This window comes from Mus caroli, chromosome 4 (genome assembly GCF_900094665.2).
Source record: "Mus caroli chromosome 4, CAROLI_EIJ_v1.1, whole genome shotgun sequence".
Taxonomy (NCBI): Eukaryota; Metazoa; Chordata; class Mammalia; order Rodentia; family Muridae; genus Mus; species Mus caroli.
Window position 1 is genome coordinate 26,686,809 of NC_034573.1, and position 24,463 is coordinate 26,711,271.

General features: G+C 47.1%; 1 protein-coding gene across 3 annotated transcripts in view; it reads left to right on the forward strand.

Annotated features, from left to right (window-relative positions):
- The first annotated feature begins 2,479 nt into the window (after window positions 1-2,479).
- Bach2 (BTB domain and CNC homolog 2) overlaps window positions 2,480-24,463 on the forward strand; it is a 341,164-nt gene continuing 319,180 nt past the window's right edge. For 2 of the 3 annotated variants that reach the window (XM_029476474.1, XM_021160930.2), the window contains exon 1: window positions 2,480-2,656. The gene's annotated coding sequence lies outside the window, so the exon portion shown is untranslated. Of the gene's footprint in view, window positions 2,657-11,287; window positions 11,739-24,463 lie in introns of those variants that run through there. The other variant, XM_029476473.1, reaches the window with a different exon arrangement.

Genomic DNA, 24,463 nt, shown 5'->3' on the forward strand with positions numbered 1-24,463 from the left:
AGCAATACACAGGGAGAAAATCTTGCATCTGTTTCCCATTGTACACGCCTAAAGGGCACAACCCAGAGACTGGCCCGCAAGCAGGGCGAAGGTGCTGAGGCTGCTTGCAGACTGACCTCCATGGCAGTCCAGGACGTGGCTTAGCATTACTATTTCATGGCTATTTCTGAGTGTGGCTTCTGGAGTTTAATCCAAAGAACTTACTTCTAACTGCTGAAAATTAAAATAGAACAACTAACAACCCCCTATTTGTCTCCTTCAACCTCCCAAAACACAAAGATTTTGTCTTCTTCACAGCCATAGAAGAGAAGACTACAGAACCTCTGCAAATGAGTTTTTTTTTTTTTAATGTATTTTCCCTCTTTAGGCAGGTTGACTAAAGAAGAGCACCACTAGCTATTGTTGAAACGCTCTGACTCTAGAAAGGAGAGGGATAAGATCAGTTGGTGGCAATAACTCCCTGCTTACCTTCCTTACGTCAGTGTCCCAGCTGTTCTATACAACCTAGCAGGCACAGACTGCTTGCTAAAATATGCCTATAAACATTCTCATTGGTTCTCTATGAACCTGGTTATAAAGGTTCTCCAGCCTGGCTCATATAAGAAAACATTTATTGATGCTATTAAAATGCATAAAGCTTAGCCCAGCATGGTAGTGCATGCCTTTAATCCCAACACTCAGGTGACAGAGGCAGGTGGATCTCTGAGTTCCAGGCCAGCCTGGTCTACAGAGTGAGTTCCAGGAGTCTACGAATAGAAACTGTCTCAAAAAAAAAAAAAAAAAAAAAAACAACAAATTAGTAAGTTAATTAATAAAATTTTAAAAATGCATAAAACTTTTAACCAATACATGTTTTAAAGTATGAGAACCACCAGAAGAACCACCCATGCCGTAAGAAACTATCTAGCAATGCAGACCAGAATTGGTATTATGTCCTTGCCGGGAGTTTGGGTAGAACTTGCCAAGCACAGCGTTTGTTTCAAAGGGGACAAGACAGGAAAATAAGACCCAGAGCTCCAGTCTGTGCCTCACCTGAAAGCAGAATCGGGTACCCAGGAAAGTTGGACAGCAGTTAGAAAAAATAGTGTAGGCACTGTCACCCTACACGGGGCTCTTGCTTAGTTTTCCACAGACATTTCTACTGGAGCCTTTCAAAACTAAGTCCTCAAGTGCTGGCGGCTGGAGCAACACTTTGGATGGTATCACAAGACTCCCAGAGCGATGCTTCCTGGCTTCCTCGGCATATGCCAATGCCCATTTTACAGGGGGATTTATGATCCTTCTCTCAGTAGAGCCAGCCAAAGTTTTATAATCTTCATTAAAAGCCAGCACCACGTGTAATAATATGAAACGCTGCCCTACACGGGGTAGAGGGGCAAGTTATAGGTGCTTAGGGAAACATGGTAGTTTCCTGGCCTTGGCAAAGGATGAGGTTGCAGGCACCAGCACAGCAACTAACACAACCTTACTTTATTGCCAATGTACCTTCAACCTAAGTCCTAATTACTTTCTTTAAATTTTCAACTAACACCAAGCCTATGGTGGCTTAATGGGGCAACAGCAACCTGACAGCATTCAGAGGGGCAAGCAAGTGACAGCCGTGGAAACTCAGTGGAAGCTGAGGTTAAGATGGAAAGAGACTCTAAGATCTTTTAGACTGGGAAATATATAGCTCTTGGTGGCTGGAGGTCCCCCTCCATGGGGTAGGCCTTTAAAGAACTCTTCTTGGGTAGGGAGCCGCTCTTCTCAAGGCCCACTTCCCATAAAAGGGGCCCCGATTCAGCTTTCCAGGGGTTCATGGCTCATCTTGTCCAGCTCCTTCAGGGAAGCTGTAGTCGGCCCCTGAATGTCAGGTTCCAGGTCGGCTTTCCCTTTGATGAAGTGCCCACGCCTCTGGCGACCTCCCCACGTGCCACACTGGCCTTCGCAGCTCTCCCAACCCCACCAGCCCCACAAGCCCTGACTTTCAAGGCCCGGGCAAAGAGAGGCGGAGCTAGGCAGTCATCCGGGCGGGGAAGACAGGGCTCTTCGGGCCGCGCGGCCCGCACAAAGCCTGGAGCCCGGCGTCCGCGGCGGCGAGAGGCGCGCCCCCTCCCCGAGCCAGCGGGCGAAGCGCGCGCCCGCCAGCCGGAGCCCGAGCCCCGAGAGCGCCATTCGCCGAGAAGCTTACGCCAGTCACCCGGCGTACCGCGCCCCAGCGGCCGGGGAGGTGCGCTGCCCCGCTCCCGTAAAGTTATTGTGAATGGGGAGCGGGTGACGTCAGCGCCGAATGTCAACAATGTAGCGATTGAGAGTGTGGGCGTTCCGGGAGAGCGCGAGCCGCGCGGCGCAGCCAGCAGCCCCGCCGCCGCCGCCTCAGCAGCAGCCCCGCGGCCGCGCACCGGGCTGCGGTCGCCCCTGCGCCCGGCTTCGCCCGCCGCCCCTCCCTCGCGGCCCGCGTCCCCCCTCTCCCCCGTCGCCCCCGCCGCGCGCGCCGCTCCCCTCCCCCTTCCCGGACTCGGGGGGCTGCGAGCGAGCGAGCTGCCATGTGATGCGCATCCCCTCCGCCTGCTCTCAGTGACCCCAGGACCGCCCACCACGCCGGCGGCCGGGAGGGGGCTGCGGGCTGGGAAGACGCGGGCAGGACCGGCGCAGGGGGACGAAAGTTCCCGGGAAGGTGAGTGCCAGACCGGGCCGCGGGGCCGAGGCGACGCAGCGGGGCAAGTTTGCACGGGGAGCGGGCGAGCGGGGCAGCGGGCGGCGTGGGGCCGCGGCGGGCAGCGAGTCCGGAGGGCGAACGGCCGCTCCCCGCCCACGGCCGCCTTATGGCATTTTCTAGGAACGGGAAAGGGGTGGGAGCCGAGCGGAGGACGCGGCGGCGGGGCGCGCTCTCCCGCCTGCCTGTTTACGGCGGGCGAGGCGGCATTGTATTTTGCTCGCGTCGCCGGGTGTTTTGGAACAGCAGGGGGAGGAGGAGCCGAGGGTAATAAGTCAGTCGTGGGGCGGGAGGGCGGGTGGGGAGAGCAGCGCCGCCGGAGCCGCAGCAGCTGTCAGACCCATGGCCCTGCCTCCGGCCCCAGCCCGCGCTCCGGCCAGCCCGGGTGGCCTGGTCCCTCCCTGCCCACCGCACCCCCGCGCGCGGCCGTTCCGCGAAGACCGCGGCTCTGTGGCTCTGCGGCTCTGTGGCTGTGCGCTCAGCTGTCAGCCGCCGCAGAGTGGCTCGGATGACCGCGCCGGGCGCTAGAAAGAGGCAGCCCGGGTCCTCGGGCGCAGACGTGCCCAGGGGAGCTCAGGGCTTCCGAGAGGGGACACCTTGCAACCGCTTTCTCCCCAAGGTCCTAGAACACACATCCACACCTGTGTGCCAGTCTCTCAATCCCCAGGGCTCCACCCAAGAGTCGAGTTTAAGGAAGGGACAACTCGCTGCACCTCCCCGCACCGCGGCCCTCGCAGTTCACCCACCCACCGGGTGTTCGGCAGCGAGCGGCACCGAGAGGGCGGCGGGCGGCGGGCGGCGCTCATGGACTACCCCAGGTGCCCGCGAGAGAGGACTTGGATTCAGCATCTGGGCTGGGCGAGGATTTGCAGGAACTTAGAGGAAGCCCGCAGGGCGGCGCGTGTCTGAAGAGCCGCACATCCCAGGCCCCCGGGGTCGTGGGCACATTGAATCTCCCGAGCCTCCTCTTGCATTCATGCAAGTTTGGCAACTTGGGCGAAGTTCCTGCCAGGCTGTGGTCCGGGTGGTTTTGTGTGTGACCCAACAAGATGCTCCTCTCATTCCTCGGGTCCAGCCACTGCTGTCGCTGCCTCCTGGAACGAGAGGGGCTGGAGCGTCCCACCCCCGATACCCAACTGCGACTTGCAGAGGGCAAGTGGGCGGCCAGGCAACGCGTTCCTGGATTTTCACCTTCGCTGTCTAGTGTCATAGTCTCTCACTCTGTTAATTTCATCTGCTGAGTGTATTTAACTAAAAAGGGTAATTACTTTAGATAAAAATGCTTCCTCGCCTAGTGGGAACCTTGGCGGAGATACTGCCTAATGAGATTTTTTTCTTTTTTCTTTTTTTTTGCTTTTGTCTGTTTAAGAGTAAAATTAGAGATGTTAACTCTGATAACGGTTTTCTCAGATCATTAAAATGTATCATGTAGGAAATTGTCGCACCGCTAAAGCTCAGGCTGACTAGAAAAGCTAAGCTTGAACTGTCTTGTGCCACTCCTCTTGAAGAGATGGCTATTTCCGCAAGGCAGCGGGCGACTTGCTTAATGTGAGGTCATCTCATCCTGAGCCTCTAACAGCTTGCCAGTGGACGGCCCTTTTCATTCTTGCAGGTAATAAACGTGGTGGAAAAAAAAAAGACACCTTGTTAGAATTAGTCTTGCCAATTCACAGTGTTGCAGCCAAACTGCTCCAGTGAACGATCTGTCAGTGTCTCTATTGTAATTCAGTTTTCCAGGAGCTTATAATCACCACAAAACTTTGTATGGCTTCTCCTGTTCTGTACCTTAAAACTATTGATCACCCACTTTGGCACTATTTACTATGTTTGAAACCCAAAGTCATTCAAATGAAGGTGGGCAGGGTCCAGAAATGAGATCTGCCGCCATAAAATAGTTTGGTTAATATTTACATTTTGTATTTTAAAGGGCTTCAGGTTTGCCACCTGGTAATCTAAATGTTTGAATAAATTCTTTGGTTATCAAGGGGGTTGGAATGTCAGTTTGTACAGATTTGTTTTCCTCCTCAGGTGTATGATGTCTAAGTGTCCTAGCTAGATTGTAAGCACCCCAGGTAGGTAGTTCTTAGTGCTTTGTGTATTGTGTGTCAGAATCTGCCACCGAGCAAGAGTGAGGCAGAAAGAGTCGGAGGGAATCAAATAGCCCCTAATTTACTTTCAGTGCTACCTGTGTCTGGGAGGCTGCCTGGGAGGCTGCCATGTATTCTCTTTCCATTGAATTATGCCCTTTGACTCAGAATCTTCAGGCAATTCCCTTCCAGCCACTCACCTCTGGCTGCTGTGTGAGGGGCTTAATTATTTGCAAACTGCCTTGAAATCCCAGGATGAAAGGCACCGAATAAGTGCAAAGTATTGTTATTCAGATATGGAATTTAATGATCCATTACAGTTCATCAGGAAAATGCACTTTGCCGTGATGGGAGGAAATGTTTCCACCTGATGGAGGGTAATAATAAGTGCTTAAAAGTAGGTTCAGATTACAGATGAGACAATTAACTCGAGCCATGTGCTCTTCAATTTGTTGCAATTCATTTTGTGATCAAAGTGAGTTACAGGGTGCCAGATGGTCAGGTTCACGTTCAAATCTCTCTCAAGCCAGCCCTGCACTTCTGTGCCCATGGTCAGCCCAGCCAATGGGACACAGTAATTCATTAGTGACTGGGAGCTCCATTCCTCGGAATCTGTGATGCAGCCTCCTGCGATGCCAACAGAAGGGTCCAGGCCAATCAGTTTTGCTGGGAGCAGTTTAATTTCACTTGGATTAGCTCTTGCTTAGCATCTCTGGTATGGATCCAGTCCTAACAAGGAAGAAAGAGACCCTTGGTCTCTCTAGCACACTGCTCTGGGCTTTAAACCTCCATTGGATTTCAGAGACTTAGTGTCTGGTTTGCTTCAAAGGCTGGCCTGACTGTTGAATGAGTGAGCCAGTGCTTAGGTAAATTAGCACCTTGCTGATTCTCTGGAGCAGGGGTAGGATCGTGGGATGGAGTGAAGAACAGCCTCCGAGGCCAGGACCAGGGCATCTGCACACTGCTCTGCCCTCTCTTGCTCAAATAGCACACACCTGCTTTAAAATTATGTCTTTGCCTCTTCAAGATCTTAAATCATAAACAAAGAAAGGGGCCTCATTTCCACTTTCCACCACATCCCTCAAACTGTGCATCTGGTCCTGATGAGGAGAGGGCATAGTATAGGGGGTGTGGGGGGCAGCCACTTCTAAGCCCTTGTCTGCTGTTGCCAGGCAGGGTGAGTGTGAATGCAGGCTTTGTGCTGCCAGGTCCCTTGCCTGATCCCGGTTGTCCTGTGGAATCCGGGTTGTCCCTGTTGGTGAGAATGTCTGTAGGAACTTGGGCTGGACCAGAGATGGCTCAGTGGATAAAGGCACTAGGGCGCCAAGTCTGACTAGCCTGAGCTCTTGAGTTTGGAGAGTACCAATTTCTGAAAGTTGCTCTCTCTCTCTCTCTCTCTCTCTCTCTTTCTCTCTCTCTCTCTTTCTCTCTCTCTCTCTTTCTCTCTCTCTCTCTTTCTCTCTCTCTCTCTGTGTAAGTTAAATAAACAAACATAATTTTTAAAGCTGCAGGTGGCCTATACTGAGTACTACTTAGTATACTAAAACATCTTGTTGTTTAATATTTTCAGACTTAATAATCTAGTCTCTGAAGTCTGACACATAGTGGATAATTTGTAGGCCTCTACCGGAGTAGTTGTACAGTGGTCAAGAAACCAGAAAGGCTTAAGAACAATGGCGGTCCAAATTAACATCTAGTTCAGGAATCACTACCTTCCTTTTTAAAATAGAAACTTCGGTCTAGAAGATTAAGTACTTAGTTCCATGGGTACAGTGTTACCCTGCAGGTAGCTAACCCATTGTTTGTGAACTACCCAGCTTCTTTACATTGTTGCGACCAAAGTAGAGTAACTTCCTGTTTAGTGCCTGAAGACTGCCATATATGCTTGCACTTGGGGACACTTGGTTAAAACAGTAGGTTTGATTTATTGATTGTTCATGCTGTGCAGAGAGTACTAAGTTCTTCACCTCCATGTGTCTCACTGACTCATAGAACAACCTGTGAGGTAGGGGCTCTGCTGGTGAGGTAGGTGCTCGGCTGGTTCTTGAGAACTGGCAAGTTGTGATTCGAACTTTTGAATGTCTGCTCCTAGAGCGTTCAGCCTGCTGCCTGTGGCCCCGCACTGTGCTATGAGGGTCTCTGAATGCAGTTCAACACAAAACCGAAACTTTTACTTAAAACCTTAGGGACATTTTTTTTTTTTTTAGAACTCTATTGTGAGGTTCTCAACAGTGTATAGTGTCATGTTGGAATGTCAAAGGGTTGGATTAGCCCAGGGCTTGTTTTCCCAGTCTGAAATACACAATCCTGCCCAAGTCAATGACTGGATTGCAGTGTGGCGAGATCTGCAGCCCAAGGAGAACACAACCCCAGCCTCCTCGGCTGTGGAGCAGGAACAGTACGAGATGTAACGCGCACGTTTGTCAACTCCTGCAGTTCAGGCAGCAAGCCCTCTCCATGCTCCTCTGTGTTCTGCTTTCCATCTGGGCATTGCAGAGACTTCAGTGACATCAGGCCCTCCCAGAGGCACTCAAAGTTCAGAAGTCAGGGCTGATGGCAAACACTGGAACGTCTGTGCGGGCGCTTTTGACAGAGCTGGAGCTGTCTTAGGAAAAGCGGTACCAGTCATGGAACGGAGAGAGAAAACTCTGTCTTATCAGTGACAATACATGACAGAATATTTAATATGTATTAAAATTCTATGTAAATATTTACAAAAATTACAAACAATGTGAACTAAACATTTTTACAAATTCAGCAAGGTTGCTCAAAATGTTACTCATTTTTCTTTTTTCTGTTTAGTTTTGGAAATATTTAACAGAGAAGTTATTTGTCAGGATTTTCCTTCAAGTTTAAATTTTTTCCCCTTTCTTGTTTAATTCAGGTGTGAGTCTCCTTAAAGCTGAAAGTTAACCTTACAGTCAACATGCTGCCCCCTTAAAGAGGGACATAGTCTCAGAGTCTTTATCCCGCTGCCCTCTCAAGAGCTCCTTCATTCCGAAAGAATATGTAGCTGGAGGCCACGAGTGGCCCCACTTCAGAACTCTGGCAAACTTGGCTTTGTCTTTCCTTGAGCTTTTTTTTTCCCCCACCAAAATAATGAATGTCCCCAATCAGAAAGCGTTTCACGTACCCGTTCATACTAGTCTCTGGAATTTCAGCCAAGATGCCTCTCAGTCTTCCCAGTGACTTCATAATCACAGTGCTTCCAGCCTAGTCCCCTGGTTAGCATCTCCTTTGTTCCTTTGCCTGATCATGACTTGCCGTTTGGTTTCAAGATGTGTCATTTTCCTCCTGGCCTTCTGTTTTCTTCCCAAGGGCTTCGGGACCCACGGCCGCTGTACAGGACCCACGGCCTGCTTCCCTGTGATCCATCCGTCCTGGGCTTTCCTCTTCCCCAGGCGTTAGCCTGACCCTCTAGCTCTCATTGCTCTTCTGGTCCTTCCTGAGCCTGCAGCTGATACAGGCAGGCTTTGGTTCATTTCAGAAGAAAGCATTGGCATGTGCAAGTTCCCGTCACTGTGGTCTTTATCCCCTGCGCCTTCTCTCTGCCCTGTCACTTTGGGCAGATACTTCAGAAGTTTGCTGGGGACCAGCATTGTCTAACCTGTAGCCCTTCTCTGACTCCAATAGTGACTTCCATTCCACCAAATGAGCAAATGAACAGGTGAATATGTGTGCTTGCTAACTCTGCAAGTGTTCCAGAAGCCATAGATTGCCCTGCCCTCCTTTGGTTTTTCCGAGACAGGGTTTCTCTGTGCAGTTCTGGCTGTCCTGGAACTCATTCTGAAGACCAGGCTGGCCTCAAGCTCAGAGATCCTCCTGCCTTTGCCTCCCAAGTGCTGGGATTAAAGGCGTGCAGCACCACTACCTAGCCTAGAAGCGGTAAATTGTTAGCAGTTTTAATTTTCATCCCAGACAGTACTGTTTATGGATGCTATCTTTTTTTTTAAGATTTATTTATTTATTTTATGTATATGAGTACACTATAGCTGTACAGCTGGTTGTGAGACTTCATGCGGTTGTTGGGAATTGAATTTTAGGACCTCTGCTTGATCTGGTCAACCCTGCTCACTCCATCCCTGCTCGCTCCGGCCCAAACACTTATTCATTTATTATTATAAATAAGCTGTCTTCAGACGCACCAGAAGAGGGCGTCAGATCTCATTACGGGTGGTTGTGAGCCACCATGTGGTTGCTGGGATTTGAACTCAGGACCTTCGGAAGAGCAGTCAGTGCTCTTACCCGCGCTGAGCCATCTCACCAGCCCCTGAAACTATAATCTTTAAAGGCAAATGTCACATGCATTCATCACAGACGTGCAGTGTCTCTTACTGTGGCTGGTGACCCAGTCCCGGCCCTGGCCCTTAAGTACACGATGTAGTTGGAAGACTTTCTAGTTGATACAGCCAGCACATTCTAACTTGTGTAAAGGGGAAACATGCCATCCTCCACGGGCTAGAGTGGGGATTTGACCTGGTCAGATGGTTAGGGATGCTGCCCACCCATAGGTATGAGTTTCAGACAAGGTCATTTTAAAACCTGGGGCTTGCTGTTTTCCTCCAGCCTCCTGATCCTATTAATTCACATCTATCTCTGGCCCTTTGGAGTATTGTGCAACCCACGGTGTAACCCCTGGGGCCATTTTGGCAAACGATAGTCTTGTCTACAGAGTCCAGAATTGATTTATTTGCCACTGCCTTTAGAACTGGATGAAAACAGAATTGCTAATTGCCCAAAGTACACTCCTGTTCCTACTAGGAAAAAAGTACAAGATAACATTCGAGTTAACATTGTTACTTTGAGCATTTTAACAACATTGTTACTTTGAGCATTTTAACAACATTGTTACTTTGAGCATTTTAACAACCTTTGACAATATTTGAATGACCAGAAGCTACTTGGACGTTTCCTTTGATCAAATGTCATGTGTTAGACCTATGCAAAGATGGTTCATGAAAATGTGGGTCTAGCTTCTAAGAAGCCCCAAACTTTCCGGATGGGTGGAGAAAGGAGGGGGCAGTAGGATTTGCTACCAAGAATGATTTGGGGCCTTTCTTGGAAGCTTAACTTAAAACTGGTCACCTAGGATGCATGCGCGAGCACCTCTGTTTTCCCCTGTATATGTGTTGCCTGCATGAACTCAGTCATCCTAATAACTTGGGGCAGAATCATGGATGGCAGCAGGTAGTGCTTGGGAAAGCAGGGACTGGGCAGGAGATATCTGAGGCAAGCAGGAGCCACCATGCTGCGTGTCCCCCTCTCTCCATCTTCAGTGGGACCTCTGTTGCTGATATCAGGAGTGGATATTTAGGCAGCACACTCTGAAATACTGGCTGTTTTCTTGACTTGACATCTATCCAAAAGACAAACTTGAAAAACAAAACAAACAAACAAACAAAACCAATTTCTCTGGGAACCTGAATTGAATGTGTATCTCCAGTCAGCCTCGTGATTCACTTTCTAATAACTGTGTTCCTCGGATCTGACCTAATAAGCATCTGAAAGTAAAAGTGATAACACAGGAGAGCCAAAGATAAAGAGGTAGAACATGGATCCTGTTTCTCCATCCTCAGAGTTTATCTCAGTTCCTCACACTCCGTCCTCTTAATGGCTGAAGAATTTGCTATTTGAGGTTTTTTGGTGAGAGAAGGGGGTAAAAATTGAAAGCAATGATTCCTCTAATCCTGGGAGCACTCTACCCTGGGAGCACTCTACCCTGGAGGAAGAATGGCATTCTTGACCAATTCCATTAGCGTTCCTAATTGGGAATGTTAGCAAGCAGTGACAGAGAAAGTAGTGACCTTTGTCCCCATTCGAGGCAGTTTCAGGAAGAGATTATCTTGCCAGATTAGCATGTTGCAACTTTGAGCTGGAGATCTGAATGGGTTTGAAGGACTCTGCTTGGCAAGTGTCCCAGTTACCTGGGGTTTGTGAGGGTCAGGGCTGTGTGCTTACTCAGCGCCACTCTGCCTGGACTGGACAGCAAATTGACACTGCAGTCGAGAGGCATTCTTGGGGCTGCCTGAACCTTAAGTGCACGGGAAAGGCTCAGTTTGGGAAATAATAGAGCGTATGAACGTACTGTGGCTCATTTCTTTTTAGCAATGAGTTCAAAATTTGGAGATAGCTAAATGCGGAGATACTTAGTGTGTCAGTGTTGGAGGTTTTAAGTGATTAAAAAAATCAGGCAGATGAGTGCATGAAGATTTCTATGCAAACAATGATGAGCTTAAATTAAAGCTGCTGATTTAGTGGGAGAATTACTCGCATTGATTTGTAGAATATCTATATGGGTTCAAGATTCCATATTATGCAAATGAATAAACCCTGAAGAGTCAAACTGAAGGGAAAAAAAAAAGAAATTATCTGTGAAAGATATTATTACCATTCAGTGAGAGGAAAATGTAGACACATTTCAAATTAACCCTTCCTTCGCACACATTCCATGGGATGACGAGCATTGGGGACAGCAGTCCTTATCAGAATTGTAAGGAAGCTAGGCAGGCATGTTGCCATCAGTTCCCAGAATCCTCTTGCAGCCACTTCCAGGTTACACTCTGTTGCCTTTGGCTACCTGGTGTGATAGCCAGTTCCTGCCCTTCTGACCTCATGCCAGTATCAGAAAGGGATTGTATAAATAGCGTTTTAGGAGGAAATTGGTTGCTCAGCATACCCAGTGCACCACTTTGGTGAGATGTCAGCATTTGAGCGGGAGATGGGCAAAAGAGGAAGCCTGGAACTTTCCACTGTGGTGATCAGCTGATGGTCTCTGTGCCATGGTGAGCAAGGGGGTCTCGTCAGGAGCTCAGCACCGGCAGGAAGTGGAGACAGGCCGATCAGAGGACACAACCACAGTAAAATGAAGATGTAAAACACAGCTGATTTTTCACGATCTGTTTATCTGGGAGCTTCACCTGTGAGACGCTGGATTTGAATTCTTCTGCCTGTCACAGGTGTGTCATGTGACATTTAAACTCATCTTCAAGGGGGAAACAACGTGGCCAAGGGTTTGGGATTTTTGTCAGTTAATGGCAAACATCCTCTGAAATTATCCTTGAATTCATGAATATTATGGTGTGGGGAGGCCGTGCATCCAACTTCTTCCACCATCCTCTCCACTCCCCTCCCCCCAGTTTCATTGATAAAAATGGGCTGAGGAAATTATTTCAGAATTGGTTTGACCTCTTCTGTTAGCACAGTGGTGCTCTCTGGACATGAAGAGAGGCTGACTGGTTAAGGGAGCAGTGCTTGTTTTAGATAAAGCCCTTGCTGGTAAACAACTCCTGGGGGATGAAGTCAGAGCTGCTTGCTACCCCTCCAACAACCATGCTATGTTGGGTTGGTGGCGCCATCTAGTGCCAGCCTCTGGAACTGTGCTGGACTCGGTCTTTCTCATCGTGATAATAGGGTGCGGAGAGGCTTTTCTGCCCAAGGGTAGTTCAGTGGAGAGTGCGCTCTAGTTCCTGAGGATAAATATACCTCCATCGTCCTTTCCCCGACTCCACAGCCCTCAGAACCCTTTCCTTCCTATCCTTCTCTTCCTTTTTTCAACTCTTCCTGAGTCCTTCTCCTCCCCCTTCTTCCTGCTCTCTCTCCTCCTTTCCTTAACCTCCTCTTCCTAGTCACCAGCTCTTCTCTTCTCTTCTTTGTTCTCCTCCTCCCTTCATCCTCTTCCTCCTGGGACTAAAATTGTTTGAGAAGCTTGCTATCCGACCCAGTAGAGGATAACTATCAATACTTTTCTTTCCCCTTTGTGCAGAAGTCTCGTGGTAGACTTGGTCCTTCATTCTCTGCTAATTAGACATTTTCCCAGACTCAGTCGGTTGGGGGTGGGGCTGGGGGCCCTCTTCATTCTTTTTGGAGCCATTGTTGCAGTAGTATTTTCCACTTGTAAGTTATACAACCTCCAGTGCACACTTTTAAGCTGGAGTGTTCTGTGGTCTGTCCTGAGATGCCCCCTGATGGGCACATTGCACTTGGCTTTGAGGAAATGCGTTCTGAGTTCCAGACCTTCCATGTGGACTTTGGGATTCTGTGTTAAATGAGAGAGCAGAACTGAAGGCACGTAGGTCAGAGTCTGGCATGAGATGGTCCTGTACCAGCCGCCAATGGGGCCTGAGCTCCTGTCTGAGTTTCAGTCTCCCTCATTCAACACTTCAATTCCCACGTATGTTAAACACCTCCTGTGTGGCTTTGAATGCAAGTCTCTTCCGAAAAACAGGAACTGTGCTTCGGTTACCGGTGCTTGTGGTCGATAGGCAGCTATTTTGATTTGTCAGAGGCGAGGAAAAGCAGTTAAATCTAGTTAAAATTAAAGCCAGTTAAAATTAACTGGCTCAGGAGATTTGAATGCAGCTGTTCCACACATTGAAACACAGAGAGTGAGTTTTTTTTTTTTTTTATTACCACTCCTGATTATTACTGGTCATTACTTATTTTTGAGCCAGGGTGTAGATTATCTGCATGTTTTGGTCTAACAGAGGAAAGTAATAAGTGGGTGGTGGCGTGTGTGCGTGTGTGTGTGTGTGTGTGTGTGTGTGTGTGCGCGCGCGCGAGCGCGTGTGTGCAGAGATTCTTGTGTGTCCCGGTTTTGTTTTGCCCTGCATTGTACCTCTACATGCCAGAGTGCTGAGCAGTCAGCAGTTCCCTTGCTGACTCATGTGCTGGGGCTGTGGGGCTCCCTTGGCTGCTCTGCCTGCGGTGCTCAGGACCAGCATGGCCTGGGGAGGGTGGGAAGGTCGGCTGTCATTGGGTCTGTGATCACTGTGAACTGGCTGGGTTCTTCTTCCCTCTGTCTCCCCAGCATAGCCTCTGGCAGGTAGGAAAAGCAGGCACATGTCTGCCTCTACAGGGACAGCGTAGAACACAACCTCATTTCTGGAAGAATTGGCTTTCACTTTATTGTTTTGGGAATCTTCAAACCCAGACAATTGGGTAAGGAGAGGTCCTGCTGTTAACGACTTAGCACCCCCTCAAGGACTTTTTAAAACTTGAAGTGGGCTTCCTTGGCATTGCAGACACTTGGCCCACTTCTCCCTCTGTGGGCAGCAGAGACGGGAGGCAGGGCCAGTAAGGGGGTGTGACTAGCAAGTGAAGTCGTCCCTTGGTGACCACAGCCTTTGTTTGTATCTGTTGCTGGCTATTGATGTGAAAACAAAAACAAAGCGCCTAGCTGCCACCTGACTTAGCTGACTCTCTCTGCCTGTTTTGTTTACATAGCTCCGGTTTGGGTTTTTTCGTCAGAAAGTGTGAAATGCTGTTTTTTCTGAGGTCGCTACATAAACTTCCTTTTGTGGACAGGAGTTGATCAGATCATCCTAGACTCCCAGATGCAAAGCTGCTGAGCTGGCGCAGGGAAAGCTTTGCAGGGGGCTGAGACAGAGCCTCTTGCTAGCCTGGAGAAGCTTTCTCCAGGAAAGGAGGGCTCTCTGACCAGTAATAAAGAGAAAGCCACAGTGACTGTAGCATATGCTGACGGAGGGACGTTCTTGGTTTCTGTCGATAAGGGGTGACTCATCAGTGTCAATAGAATTGTGACTTCTAATAATAACACAGCATGAGCCCTTCAAAACATGCGGTTTTAGCCCCTGCTCTCAGTGAAAGGTTGGAAAATGTTAGTTTGAGCTTTTTCCCCCCCTGACCTCTTTATGTCACCAGAGTATGAAATCGTGTTTTTGTAGGTGTGATGGTGACCCCATTGTTTTTTCGTCTTACTGTTTTTAGTTTCGCTCTGACTAAGAAAGCAAAGTGGATTATTTCATCGCTCAGAAATCTGTGCACTAAGCATTGCCTCCAGGGCTGTGTTTTGAGGGAAGTGTGGCTGAAAAGCAGATCCTCCCAGAATGCAGAAAGGAAAAAACTGAACAGACCACAGGCCGCCGGGAGCTGGGCGCCTCCTACACAGTCTATTGTGAAGGGCTGTGGGCTTGCTGAGTAGCCCAATTGCCCCGTGAGTCATGGCCAAAGGATTCCAACAAGGGGGTTCACAGAAAAAGAGAGTCAGCCCCGGCAGAGAGGAAGGGAGCTGCCTGTGTCCATGGCCAGGGCTGCCACTGTCCTGAGCACCAGCCTGCTCCAGTCTACATGTGGAGCCTTGCTTGTTCTCTGGCTAGTTTGGCTGGCTTTTCCTGCAGGCCATTCTGTCAGTGCTTTGCCACAAAGACTCTGAAGTTAGAACAAGGGAATCTCCAGGTTCAGGAGGAGCCTGCATGCTCACATACCTGCACTCTTAGCTTTCTAACCATTGCCCCCTCTTAATGTGAAGGCCACCCTTTGTCCTGTGCTGCTGGGCAGGGCTTATATCTTCTCTGCCAGGCAGGGAAGTGAATCCTTCACACAGCACTCACAAGAGGAGAGAGAGTGGGAGGGAGGGAGGGAGGGAGGGAGAGAGAGAGAGAGAGAGAGAGAGAGAGAGAGAGAGAGAGAGAGAAATACAGCATTCAATAGTATTTGAATGAGAGATGAATAAATAAATAAATAAATAAATAAATAAATAAATACAGCACTCACAGTAGGGTTTTATTTATAAGTAAGTAAATGTGTGTGTGGATGTGTGCAGGTGAGGTGGGTGGGTGCTGCTGAGAATTGCCCCCTAGGGTGCCTGCTTTTAACCTCTGAGCCTCTTGCCAGCTTCTCACAGAAGGTTTTTTGTTTGTTTTCTTTTGTGTTTTCTTTTGGTTTTTTTGTTTTAATTAAATGAAGTTTTATGTTTTGCCTCTTGGAAACTTCTTTTACAATGGATCTTTTGACTTATGCTGACCTATTGGTACTTTGGGGTTTAATGGGATGCCCCTCTGGTCCTCTCTGCTTCTTTTATTCCTGGTGCTTCTCTATGCTAACATGGCCGCTGAGGAGAAGAGGGAGGAGCGGATGAACTGGCTCCTTGGGCCTCACTCTGAACCCCACCTGCTGTGTTTCTCTGCCCACAGAAAAAGCACAGACTCCTTGGTAAGATATTTAAAGCTCTTAAAACCTGTTCCTACCCTGAGACTTCAGGTGCATTTCTGTTTCTCCCTGGTTCCCAAATTGTGAGTTATATTTTGGTTCTGAAAATTTTCAAGTTTATTCTAAAACTACCTTTTGCATGAACGTCTGCATTACAGGCCCACTCTTCTCCCACAGTTCTGTTAAGAACTCTGTGTAAATGGCAGGTTACCTGGAGACAGGCTGTGGTTGATGTTGACAATGATGCCGCGTCTGTTTCACGACAGCCGTGTGTGCCCAGGGGCCCGAGTGAGCAGTAGAGATCAGTGTGGTGTGAGCTGCACAGAGAGCAAGGATGCCAAGGACTGAGCTGCACAGAGAGAGGGGACAGCAAGGACTGGAGGGAAGGAACGCTCTGAAGAGTAGAGCTGGAACTGGAGTGTCCTCAAGATGGTGTGGGGTTCGCTGAAGGGGACTTCATTCCTGTTGGCCTCTGTGCTTACAGCTTCGGGTTCTATTCTGTGTTGGCTGTTAGCAGCATCCTCCCCTTCCCTCCTTAAGGAAAGGACTCATTCTGTAGCTCTGGTTTGCTTGAAACTCGCTATGCACACTAACTTGGTCTAGAAGGCACAGAGATCTTCCTGCTTCTGCCTCCTGAGTAGTGGATTGAAGGCATGGACCACCATGCCCAGCAAGAGTCTTTTTCTTGACTGTCCACAAATTAGACCTCCTTAAAATTCACTGCTTAGAAAGATATGGCGGATTCTAATTGTAGACCTAGGCAATTCTTTTTTCTTTTTCTTTTTAATTTTAATTTTTTAAAAAAAATTATTTTGTGATTTCTCAAGACAGGGTTGCTCTGTGTAGCCATGGCTATCCTGGATCTGGCTCTGTAGACCAGGCTGGCTTCAAACCCAGATATCTACCTACCTTTGCTTCCCTAGTGCTGGGATTGAAGGCGTGTACTACCACTGCCTGCCTGGTAATAATAATGATAATAATAATAATAATAGTTAAAGACATACAAGGAGCCTTTCAGCATTATTATTTGCAAAAAAGGCTGAATGCTCACTAGTGACAACACAAAGAATGAGAAAACAAACCCAAAATAGTAGTTAATATTGGTGGCCTGTATATTGGATAGGCCTAGCATATGTAAAAAGCAAACACATGAATCAATAAGAAAAACACAGATAATCCAATATCATTTCACAAAATAGGAAACCTAAATGACTAGCAAATGCCACAAGAGATTGAGGCCTTATCGACAGTCAAGCACATGCCAATTAAAGACATATCATTACATGTTGTCTGGGTTGGCAGACACTTAAAAATCAGATATTACTATGTGTTGGTCTTGAATGTGGTTGGTAGGAGTATAACTTGGCACAATTATGCTGGAGAAGTTTATATTCTAATCAAGTTCAACAGGCAAATAACTTACAACTCAGCATTCTCACTCTAAATGGATAGGCAAGAAACACTCTTACCCTGAGAGCCTCAGGAAGCATTGACAGGGCGTGTGGAGCACACCGCCTCCCGAATGCTAAGGTTACACTTAAGGGTGATACATTTTGCTCTGTCTGTGGATTGGACACTGTGTGGAGAGGGAGAGAGCTAATGGATCTGGGTGGGTGTGGAGGAACAGCATTGCCCTGTGGAAGCAGCTCCGTCTCCTTGTCTGTAGGTCAGGAAAATGGCAGCCCCTAGGCTGGAGGGATGATGGAACAGTTTGTTCTGTGCTGAGGAGGCCTGTACTAAGGTCTCCGTGTTTACTGAACCCAATAGAGTGCATGGGTGGGTGAATCTCAGGAACACACTGTTGAGTGAAAAGAATAAGGAAGAGAATAATACAAAGGATGAGTTTATCCATGGAGAGGTCAGCAGCATGGGAGACTTAACACATCACTTACAGATACACACAGCGACACACTGTAAAGGGAATCAATACTGTCACCAGTACACCCAAACACATACACACAAACTCATACACACAAACTCATACACTGACACACACTCATACATACACTCACACACATTCATACATACACACATTCATTCACATACTCTCAGATACACATACTCAAACACACAGTCACATATGCTCATGAACACACACACTCTCAGACACACACAGTCAAAAACAAATTCACACACACACACAAGCATGCCAGAGGTGATAGAAGACTAGGATGCAGAGAGGTCTTATCAAGGATGCTATTTTTTTAATGTGTCTATTTTTTTTGTATATGTGTAACTTTTTAGATAATAAAATTTTTGAAGTATTTGTGCATTGCCATTTTCTGAAATTAGTTCAGGGCTGGTCTGTCATTTAGAACTTATACAAGACAATTGCCAGATCCTGAGGAGCGAGATGACATCAACGGGAGATAGCTGTAACTCTTACATCTGGGTTATGGAAATTGATTCAAGTACAGATTAGCGACATTCCTATGCATTCTCCCAGAGCCTCAGTGTATCAGTGGAGCTTGGCTTTTACTTACGGTGACATCCCTTAAGTGTTCCCAGATCCAGCTCCCCTCCATCAGTGTTACCTGGTGCTCTCACACATGCTGCCTCCATGGTGACCACATCTTTGTTAGCACTGGAGAGACAATGTGTCTAGGATTCCTACTAACTCTTAATGCTTTTATTTATTAAGCCACATATATAACTGAAAATACCAGTTCCCATGGCAACAGTATCATTTTAGTATTAGTGCTGCTGAATTACTTCTGTAAGGATTTCTTTCCCCCCCACCCCCCACCACCACCACCACCATGTAAAGTTAGGTTTCTTGTGTCTATGGGCCGCCGTGGGAATGCATGTAAGAATACATGCGATGCCTTGTGCTTTCTTCTTTTCACTGTGTAGGACCGAATCTTTGCTGTAAGGGTCTCTGTTAATGTCTTCAAATGTGTTCTCCTGTACATATGAGAAATTCCAAAGTAAATCAGTGTTCTGTCTATCTTTTTAAACAACTGAAGAAAAACATGTAAATAATAAAACATCTCAGCTGTGTATGGCAGCACACACTCAAGTCCTGGGACTTGGAAGGCTGAGGCAGGTGGATTGCTCTAAGTTCAAAGTTGGCTTGATCTACAGAGTGAGTGAACCGTCTCAAACAAACAAATAAACAAACAACAAACAAATCCCGTGCTACATGGATGTTACAGTGTTGCCTGTACAGGGAGCTCTGGAGTCTGCGTGTTTCATAATAGTTATCCAAATATTCTCCAGGTTGTAGAGCAGGCAGATAAAATGGCTATGTGTTCCCCTCAGAAGACCATCTTCCTTTAAATACTCGCCAGATCTCTTTGGTCTGACGAGGTTAGTTAGAATCCGTGACTCACTGACTCCCCTTTCTGTGATTAGTCCCTCACTCCCGTGATGTCCACAGCAAAGCTAAAGCTCAGTGTGGTAGTCATAAAATTCCAAGATCAAAGCTTCCTTAGGTGACTTAAAACTAGATCTAAAGTATGCTCCACTCCACGGTAAACACGGTAAACCGGGAGGCGATGTCTCATGTATGTATGTGCTTTGAGACTGCAGAACTGCGAGCTGTTGGTTTAAACACATTTCCACATCTGTTTTATCCTTGCAAGTTGGCTTAGATAATGTTCTGTGTATGCATGGGGATGAGACAACATAGATTAAGGGGTTTTTGTAAGATGGAAAGGAGCTGTGGACAGTTTTACTAATCTTCATGAGGGGTAATTATGTTTTAAAATCATTTTAATTGAGATTTTCCCATACAATGCATTTTGATCATGTTTTGCCCTCCCCCAATTCCTCCCAGATCCATCTTACCTCCCTACCCAAACAACTCTATATTCTTCTTTCTTGCTCTTAAAAAGTAACATCAAAAACAAGAAACACACAGATAAACACACACAAATCCACAAAAATGAAAATCAATAAGTAAACCACTAACCAAAAAGTACACATGGAGGGACCCATGGCTCCAGCTGCACATGTAGCAGAGGATGGCCTTGTTGGACATAAGTGAGAGGGGAACCCCTTGGTCCTGTGAAGGCTTCATTCCCCAGTGTAGGGGAATGCCAGGGTGGTGAGGTAGATGTGGGTGGTTGGGCAAGCACCATCATAGAAGAGAGAGAGGTGAGATGGGATAGGGAGTTTGCAGAGGGGAAACTGGGAAAGGGGATAACATTTGAAATATAAATAAATAAATAAAATATTCAATATTTTTAAGAAAAAAAAGCCCAAACAAAGCAAAATGAGGCAAAAAGTCTACAAATATACCATGGAGTTCCTTTTGATGAGTTGGACACCTACTCCAAGGGATAGGACCTGTCCTGTGGTGTAGTTAATATGCCCACCCAGTGAGACTCCATTGGAGAGAACAGATTTTCCCTGTGCCAGGAGGTATCAGTCTCAGACAGTTCCTTGGTTAGGGGTGGGAGCCCACGTCCACTTCCCCCTCGCAGTGCTGGGGCCCTGTCTGGCTTGACCCTGTGCAGGTCCTGTGCTCAATGCCTTAGTTTCTGAAGTGTCTATGTGCGTCAGTCCTGTTGTATCCAGAAGACACAATCTCCTTGGATTCACCCATCACCTCTGGCCCTCACAAACAATTATGTTAAATGTTCAGCAAGGTTCTCTTCCTTTTTAGGTGACTGAATTTAAAGACTATCTAAATTTTGTTGGTAGAGAGGGAGAGGGGAGTATAAATGATCCAGATACCTTGTGCAGATGTATGAAATTGTCAAAGAATACATTTTTTTCAAATTCTTAAAATCTGATTTCTACATTAACAAGATTCTTCAGTTGATTTCTAAATTTGACCACAGCCTACCATACTAGTAACCGGCTACAAGATGGATGGCTAGACTTTGTCAACTCTCGTGCTTGCTCATTTTGTTCATTCAGTATGCAGATCTCTTGGGTGAGTACCCTGGGAGAGGCGTACAGGAACAGACACAATCCCAGTTACCATGAGGTTTGTAGCTTTATGGCTACCTAGGTGACTTTGACTCTGATATGAGTTTATAATGTATAAATTTATTTTTGAAAACTACAGCATCTTACCAGATTGTAGATGACTAAGTCACATTGAATATTGGGCAGCTTTATGAGATTGGAGTTGAATTTGATAAATGTCAAAAAGATAGTCACTTGAAGTATATATAGTCTGTGACCTTACTGGACAAGGGCACCATGCCAGCAGTAGTGGCAAGATAAACTAATTGTAGAGAATGTGACATTAGCTTAGGACATTCCCTTTTCCAGCTCTATGCTTGGACTTGTTGGTACAGGTCCCTGGGTTGGAGGTTGTGTCTCTATGGTGGTTTGAGTCACATTTTTAATGTTCATTGGTGATTTTATTTTCTTTTAAAGAATTCTAAGTTGTGGTAAGAACTTTAACTTTCTTATTTTTAATAAAGAATGAGAGCACCCTGAGAGGATAAAAAACAGTTTTCATGTCACATTTGAGGAGCAGGTGTACTCTTCCACAATTTACAGCATTTTACTTTAGCTGTTTAAAGGGACGATACAAATTATCCCGGTAGAGCAGACACTCTTAAAGGCTGACCTGTAATCTAGCTCCCTTCCCGCCCCCTCTTCACCTACATGCCTCCTGAGTTTCTGCACCACTTCCTCACTTGAGTGTGCTCCAGACTCGGGCTGCGTTCCCTACAGGGCGCTGTGCTGGCACGGGGCTGCTGGGCTTCCCTTGGCCCATACTGAGCAGAGGGTTAGGAAGGGCACACCTGCTTTTGGAGATGCAGACATTTCCATTCGTCAGTGAAACAGTCGGGCAAGATTCGAAGCTCCCAGGGATGCCACTTGGCCTTTTTCGCCCCCCCCAAACCCCCCCGCATTGGCTGCCTCACTTCAGCCTTTAAGAGCCCCAAGAAATCGATGCCAGACCGGGCCCTGTGGCCTTGTAGGTATATTTAGAGGGGTCCCCCTTTAGCCCAGCTTCACAGCTTGGTGATAGAATCTAATAACACTAGGTTACTCATCACGACTTGAAGATTTTCCCCCTTCACATCGATGCTTCAGATAGAACCTTGGCTCTATCAGATGATGCCTGCGTAGTTTGTGGCTGCTGAGATGCAGCTGGAGATGTGCGGGGGTTGCCTGCTTCCTCCCCGGCTGCCGCAGGTGGTCAGGCGGGGGCGGGATAAGGGTGCAGTGCCCACTTCCGCCAGCCAGTCCTGTGAGCCCTGGCACTGGTGCCTGAACCCGGGCACATCCACCAGATTGTCTATTGCCTTGGTATCTTTCACTGCTTCGGATCTGCCTGCCACAGGTCTATGACTAAGGTTGTGGTTAAAAATTCCCTTTTTAGGTATAAAAAATCTTAACAAATTCTCTGTGTGGCAAGCTCCCCCCACCACACCCCTTTTGTTCTTCTTTTGGGTGGACTTTTTGGATTTTGCAAAAACAAATCTTAAACAAAAGCCTCAGTATCATATAAAAGTTAGGTAAAGGTTAGGTGGATAATATATTCTTTCATTAGAACAGGAACTAAGTAGGGCAAGTTCTGGGCAGACTGCATGTGATAATGCCTTTAGTGATGGCACTATATCCCATGGTTCCAAGTTCTTTGCACGCTTTAACTAATCTGTTCTTCAGAGTCCACTGTAGGAGGGAGGAGACCGAGGCACATGGAAATCAGTGCTGGCACTGTAGTAGGACCATGGGGTTCCATTGCCAGAGCTCATAGTTACTCTGTTGTCCGTCTTCTAGCTGCTAAGCCTTGCGAGTTGCTTCTTTGGTGGTCCTAAGGCTCAGAGCTGGGGATATTGGGAAGACTGGAATGGCAGTCGTGGTGGTGGAAATCACACTGGATAGCCAGAGGAAAGGGACATCAGAGAGAAGAGGACAGTAGTTATTTTGAGCAGGTCGGTGGTGAGAGTCGGGGATGGGATATAAAGAACCAGCAGGTCTTGGTGAATGATTGGGGTTGAACATGAAGAAGACAGACAAACAGAGAGCACAAAAATACCTTGGATTTGGTGCCCGAGTGCCTGGGTAGATTCTGGTGCTGTAGAAATGAACGAGGCCTATAGAGAAGCTCTTGTTTTCTGGGATGGTAAGCACTTGAGCAGGAAATGAAAACTTTTGAATGTGTTAAGTCTGAAGACGTAGTGAATGCAATGTATTTCCAGCTATAGAAGAGATATCACGGGGAACAGGGTGTCCAGGGCATGGGGTTCAACAGTGGGGAAGGACACGTGTGCTCTGCACAGTAAGGCTGAATGGAGAGAGTGGAATGTTGGGAAGTTCTTCCTTGCTGTAACTGCCCTCTTTCTAGGTGCTAGCCTCACAAGTAGTTCAAGGTCATAGTAAGGATCTCGTTGCACACTACTTTGTTGCCTGGTCCAGCAGTTTGTTCCAGTGACCCAATCTACCTTTCAGCACAGGGCTGAAATTCGTGAACCACTCAGGTGGCTCCTGGTTTCTGACTGTGTTGCTGGCTAGTTTTATGACTGATGACTAATACAGGCAGGCCTAGCTTTCTGAGGATGGTGCCATCCCTAGGCTGGTGGCCCTAAGTGCTCCAAGAAAGCAGGCTGAACAAGCCATGAGGAGCATGCCAGCAAGCAGCACTCCTTCGTGGTCTCTGTCCCTGTTTCTACTGACAGGTTCCTGACTTCCCTGGATGGGAGGTGAAACTGTGAGATGTCATAAGCCCTTTCCTCCCCAAGTCGCTTTTGGTCAGAAACCTTAAAACATTGCGGAAGTGCTTACATTACTGACATTGAAGACGCCATTTTGTGGCCCAGTTGGTATCAGTGTAGGTGAAGCAAAACAGGTGAAGGTCACACCAGCTTGGGGAACTACACTCACAGGTTTCCCCACGGGGTGACCCTCCTTGGTCATAGTCATGTGTGTGTTAGGAATACACTAGTCATTAAAGAATCTAAACTGTATTGACACGCTCTCTCTCTCTCTCTCTCTCTCTCTCTCTCTCTCTCTCTCTCTCACACACACACACACACACACACACACACACACACGGGCTCCATTTCCTCCGAGGGTTCATATACAAATGAACTGTGCTGCAGATCTTTCTGAGCCCTGCTGTAGTCAGAGTGTGAGGTTCCCTTGCTTTAGTGTCCAGCCAGCTGGTAAAGCATTCCAGACTATCATATGAAGTTTTATTTAAACTGCCAGACCTGGAAATCCACCTCACTTTCTCATTGCTTACAGTTTATATGTTGTCTATGATTACAAATCAGCATTAAAAAAGTTTTTTTTAAAAAGTTATTCCCTTTTGCATTTTTTATAAATGATTTTTAATTTATTTTAGGTTAGTATAATTACATCATTTTTCCTTTCCCTTCTCTCCCTCCAAGCCTTCTCTTAGACTCCTCCTTGCTCTCTTTTAAAATTATGACCATTTTTTGTTTTTCATTAATTGTTGTTACATATGTGTATGTGTGTATGTATGTATGTGTGTGTATTTGTAAATATATAAATACATACTGTTTATAATTTTACTTATATGTCTGTTTTCAGGGAATTATTTGGGGGGATTTCATACATGGGTACTGTATGTACTATCTCATTTCACCCTTCCTTCCTTTCTTATCTTCAGTGTGCCCCCAATTTATGACCTCTTCTCTAATTATTCTTATAGGTATACACACACACACACACACACACACACACACATGCAGAACGATGAGGCTGTTTGGTGTGTCTCATATGTGTATGTGATTAGGGCTGACCCCTTGGGACTGTCTAGCCTATCAGTGGCGTGTCCCTGGAGAAGACTGAGTCT